Below are 5,821 nucleotides of genomic sequence, written 5' to 3'. Positions count from 1 at the left end.
TAGTAAAATGGAAAATTTTATATATATCTCCTTTTATGCATGTGTGAGGCTCTCTAAGGTATGACTAGAAATGGAAATACTTACTGGAAAGTTACATGCAATTTTAATTTCACTAGATATTTCCTAATTCATATAAAAAGGATTGTATCAATTACACCCCCGTCAACAGTGAGTGAAAGTTCCTAATTCTCAATATTGTCTTTGACACTAAGTATTGTCTAACTTTTTAATATTTCTGTCAGTCTGATGAGTGTGAAATTATATATAATTTTGCTTTAATTTGCATTTAATTAATTATTAATGATTTTGAGTATACATTTCTTAACTATTTTGATTTCTTCTCCTATGACTTGCTTGGTTATGTGTTTGGTCAATGTTTTGTTTGAGGATATTTTTATTAAGATGTTGGTGTTCTATTATATGTTTCAAATGTATTCTCCCAGAATGTGGTCCTTATTTGTTTATGTTATATTTTGCCATTTAGAATGTATCAGCACTTCATGAGTTGTGCATTTGTGTTTAATTTAATCATTTCCTACCTTGAGGTTATAAATATTTTAAAATTTTGTTTTTGATATTTAAAAACTTTTTATGGGTCACAGGTGTATTAGCCATTTGTAATCCATTGCCACATAACAAATTAACAGAAATTTAGCTAGAGCAGTGCACTTTTATCCTACATAATAAAGAGGTAATATGCAAATTAACACTCTTACCCTCACAAGGTGGTTGCCTACAACCAGGTTGGCAGGGAAGTTAGTAAGGGACAACCAAACAACTGAACAAGCAGCCTGTGTGGGGCGACCAGGCTGGCAGGAGGGTTAGTGAGGGACGACTAAATGACTGGACAGCAGGCTGCGTAAGGCTACCAGGCCGGTAGGCAGGTCATGGGAGCAACCAGGCCGGCAGGGGGGATCAGTTGGGGGTGACTAGGCCAGCAGGAGGGGAAGTTTGGGGCAACCAGGCTGACAGGCAGGTGAGTGATTAGGAGCCAGAGGTCCAGGATTTTGAGAGGGATGTCTGACTGCCGGTTTAGGCCCAATCTCTGGCAATCGGACATACCACAAGGGGTCCCTGATTGGAGAGGGTGCAGGCTGGGCTGAGGCAAACCCCCCTCCGTGCACAAGTATATAGCATAAAATTATAGCTCTGATCATCCCTAACCACTCGCCTGCCTGCCTGATTGCCCCTAACCTCTCTTCCTGTCTGCCTGATCACCCCCAACTGCCCTCCCCTGATGGCTTGATCTCATCCCCAACTGCCCTCCCCTGCAGGCCAATTTGGTTCTGATTGGTTGGTTTCTATGCCAGTCAGTGTCAAAAGCTCTGTCTCTTAGGCAGCCATTGACTCTTCACAGTTCACCCAGATTTGGGTCTGATTGGTCAGTTTCTATGACAGTCAGCATCTCTGGGCCTATTTGCAGGCCTGATCAGAGAGGCAGAGCTGATCAGCTGCCCTCGTGGAAGCCTGGAGAGAAACAGAGGTGTGGCTGCTAAGCCTGGAGAGAAAGAGAAAGGCAATGGCTGATCAATAGCTGCCACAGAGGCTGCAGATCAGACTCTGCTTCTTTCTCCCAGCCTGATGTGCAGCCCCCTCTAGAGTCAGTGCTGGGTCATGCACCCACACGGGCTGCAATCAGTCCTGGGTTGCCACAGCAACCCACCTCTGACTGCAGAGCTGACTTCTGGTGTTCGGTCATTATAGACCAGCTGTGGGCAAACTACAGCCCGCGGGCCAGATCCGGCCCATTTGAAATGAATAAAACTAAAAAAAAAGACTGTACCCTTTTATGTAATGATGTATACTTTGAATTTATAATAGTTCACAAAAGCACTCCATCCATGCTTTTGTTCCGGCCCTCCGGTCCAGTTTAAGAACCCATTGTGGCCTTTGAGTCAAAAAGTTTGCCCACCACTGTTATAGACCCTGGGTTTTTATATCCTATCTAATAAAAGGGTTATATGCAAATTAACCATCACTCCATCACAAAGATGGCGGAGCCCATAGCCATAAGATGGCGGAGCCCAGTCCCCTCAGGCCTGCTGGAGTCTCCAGTCCTTTTAGCCTGAACTGATTATTATGGCAAGTGGACCAAGAAGATTTTCAGCAAGTGTGAGAAGCAAGTGTGAAAAGCAAGCCTTGGCAGGATCAAGGAAGACCCAGGGGGTTCAGGGCTGCTGCTGTCCAGGGAGGCCCTCGGAGTTTGATTCTGAAACTGCAGGGACCTGCTCCACTGTGGGCCGGGGAGGAAGTGCCACTGTCTACAGCCCTGTTCCAGGTCCCTGGTTAAGGAAGCAGGTCCAAGTTGCAGCCACAAGGCCTGGCGGGACTGTCTCACCCTGACCATCATGGCTGAGCTCTGGCAGGGGTGGTGAGCACCTCCGGGATCACTGTCTGCCCCCAGGATTACTGTCTGCCCCCGTGCCACCTGCAGACACTGGTGGAGCAGGTGTGGGTTGAACATTTTAATAAAAATGGGATGCCTGCACCCCACCTCACTGTGCCCTGGTCCTTGGCAAGGAGAAGGCAGAGGAACTGGGGGCTCAGCCTTGGAACCCCGTTAGGAGGCACTGGGGCTTGAGAGGGGCTGGTAGCAACCTGCATACATGTTATAAGGAAGAGGTGCTGAATCACCAGGACGCTGAGGGCCAGCTGCTGCAGGCTTGTAAAGGTGAAGACAAGGCATCTCTCACTGATGCTGAGCTCAAAGAGCGCATCAGCAGCCTGATGGACGAAATCACCTTGCTGAAGAAGATGCATGAAGAGGAGATTGCTGAGCTGCAGGCACAGATCCAGTATGCTCAGATCTCTGTGGAGATGGACGTGTTCTCCAAGCCCAACCTCTCCACCACACTCAAGGACATTCGCGCCCAGTATTAGAAGCTGGCTGCCAAGAACATGCAGAATGCCAAAGAATGGTTCAAGAGCCACTTTACCATGCTGACCGAGAGCGCTACCAAGAACACTGAAGCACGCTGCCAAGTATGAGGTTCTGAGAGCTGCTGCCTGCTCAAGGCCAAGACCCTGGAGATGGAAGCATGCTGGGGCATGAACAAAGTGCTGGAAAAGCAGCTACAAGAGCTGGAAGATAAGCAGAACACCGACATTAGTGCTATGCAGGACACAATCAACAAATTAGAAAATGAGTTGAGAACTATAAAGAGTGAAATGGCATGATATTTAAAAGAATACCAGGACCTCCTCAATGTGAAGATGGCTTTGGACATTGACATTTCAGCTTATAGGAAATTCTTAGAAGGTGAGGAGACCTGGCTCAATTTCACCAGTGTGGGAAGCATAGCCAGCGGTTACTCCCATTATTCCCAAGTCTTTGGCCAATCTGCCTTCAGTGGTTTACAGACCAGTTCCTACTTGATGTCTGCTCGTTCCTTCCCTTCTTAACGCACAAGCCATGTCCAGGACGAGCAGATTGAGGTGGAGGAGACCATTGAGGCTGCAAAAGCCAAGGAAGCTAAGGATGAACCCCCCTCTGAAGGAGAAGCTGAAGAGGAAGAGAAGGAGAAGAAAGAGCCTAAGGACGAGGAAGGAGAGAAAGAGGAAGAAGGTGCCAAGGAAGAATTAGAGGACACAAAGGAGGAAGAAGGAAGTGAAGGTGAAGGAGAAGATGCCCAAGAAGTTGAGGACAAGAAGAAAGAAGTTGCTGGGGAGGAGCAAGCAACCAAGAAGAAAGATTGAGCCTCCCTTTCCTTAATTATTTCAGGAATAATCCTCTCGCAACCAGGTCAACCCCATCACCAGCCAAGCAGTTGAGTTCCTGATACTATATGAATTAAGAATACAAATATGTAACATTCTGAGGTGACTCAGGTTGGACATTAAATGTTGCGCTATGACTTTTCTCCTTATGCAGAGTATCTGTTTGCTTGCAGAGTGGTTTCCTGGCTTGCTACCAGCCTGTGCATGGTTCACACTTATGAGTTCAGGATCTATGATAATGTGAATAATTCAATCGTTTACAATAAAAACACATGAATACATGAATTCACTAATGTTAATGTTAAACTTCATGGAAAAAATAGTCCTTTGAATTTTTGGTGGTTAGAAATTAAAGACCTCAAATCGTGTGTAATAAACAGTAAATAAAGTTACACTGAATGACAAAAACAAACAAAAAAATACATCAAGGGCCAGGAAACATTCAAAAAACTGGAGAACCATTCCCAAATCAGGAAGGGAAGTCACAGGGTGTGTATTATTGTTATGAATACAGTATTTCCTACTAATTACAACATATACAATGTAATGTATTAGATGCCTTCCTATCACATGAAGTATGTATTCTCATAGAGTAATACTGGTAGATACGTTATCGTTATGGCGCTATGTCATATCCTATCTATACTAATAAAAGGGTAATATGATAATTAGACCATGAGACTTTCCAGACGTCCTTCTGGACAAAGCCATGGTGGCGGGGCCAAGGCAGAGGCAGTTAGGGGTGATCAGACCAGGAAGGGAGAGCATTTGGGGGTGATCAGGCTAGCGGGGGAGGGGCAGTTGGGAGTGAGTGGGCCAGCAGAGGGGACTAGTTGGGGGTGAGCAGGCCAGCAGGGGAGGCAGTTGGGGGCAAGCAGGCTGGTGGGGGGGGCAGTTGGAGGTGAGCAAGCCAGCATGAGGGGTAGTTGGGGGTGAGCAGGCCAGCAGGCATAGTAGTTAGGGGTTATCAAGCAGGCAAGCAGGCGAGCAGTTAGGAGCCAGTGGTCCCGGATTGTGAGGGTGTTGTGGGAATGGGCCTAAACCGGCAGTTGGACATCCCCTGAGGGGTCCCAGATTGGAGAGGGTACAGAACAGGCTGAGGGACACCCCCTCACCCCATGCACTAATTTCTTGCACTGGGCCACTAGTATTAGGATAATAAGGGACAGGATTCATGGGGGCTCACACAAGATCTTTCCTCAGCAAGAAATTCTTTCCATTATGCTACATAGTTCCTCTGATTATATTTTCCTTGGTTGGTATTGATTAGTTATTAGAGCATCACCTAGAATGAGACTGACATTTAACTGTTACCAAATATGAATATTCTGTTTCAGTGGGTTTATTCCAGCTAATTGTATTGAATATATCATATTTACTCCTAACTTTAAGCTTTTGTTTCACCCCCTTAGCAGACATTTTTCTTTTTTTTTCTGGTAATGCAATTATTATCATTCTTTCAGAACCTCATTTTATTTTTACAGGGTTGGAAGCCCATTGTATCAAATCTACTTGCTGATGATCTGTTGTTTATCTGAATTATTATATTCACTAAAGTATAATACTGAAGAAGTTTTCTGACAGCTTGACCTTTCTTAGCCTCTGCTACATCTAATGCTTGCCATGTGGATTATCAATTGGGTTTATTCATCTAAGGTAAAAAAAAAAAAAAACTTTGAGAGTATGCTACTAGTATACTTCAAACGTAGATTTCATCATGTCCAATTTATAGATAAGAAAACTGATCCTGAAAGGAGTGAAATTTGTTTCCCCAGACTCACACAACTAGCGAGTGGCTATAATGTGTTAAGTTTCCTGCCACATTGCTTTCCTGTTTAAGTCTGCCTAAGTTTGTTTGTCATGTTTATAACAAGCTGGTGGTTGTAACAGATTTCTGGATTCAAGCCCATGATTTACATTGACCACGTGTCATGTGGCTTATCATCTAGTTACATTATCTCCCCAATTTCATAAATTTTAAGGAAATAACATTGAAAAAAGTTTGTTTCTATGTATACAACAGTATAATGCATGCTTTAAAAGAGATACACTTAATGAAGAAATAGTTCTAGTTATAACGAAATCTGATTTTGATTAATATATA

The 5,821-nt window shown here is 44.5% G+C and overlaps 1 pseudogene; it reads left to right on the top strand.

Moving 5' to 3' along the window:
• The first annotated feature begins 2,079 nt into the window (after positions 1–2,079).
• LOC102758183 lies at positions 2,080–3,696 on the top strand (annotated as a pseudogene).
• The last annotated feature ends 2,125 nt before the right edge of the window (positions 3,697–5,821 follow it).

This window comes from Myotis davidii, unplaced genomic scaffold, assembly GCF_000327345.1.
Source record: "Myotis davidii unplaced genomic scaffold, ASM32734v1 scaffold1598, whole genome shotgun sequence".
Classification (NCBI taxonomy): Eukaryota; Metazoa; Chordata; class Mammalia; order Chiroptera; family Vespertilionidae; genus Myotis; species Myotis davidii.
Note: the sequence above shows the minus strand (reverse complement) of the source record. Positions and strands in the feature narration are given on the sequence as shown.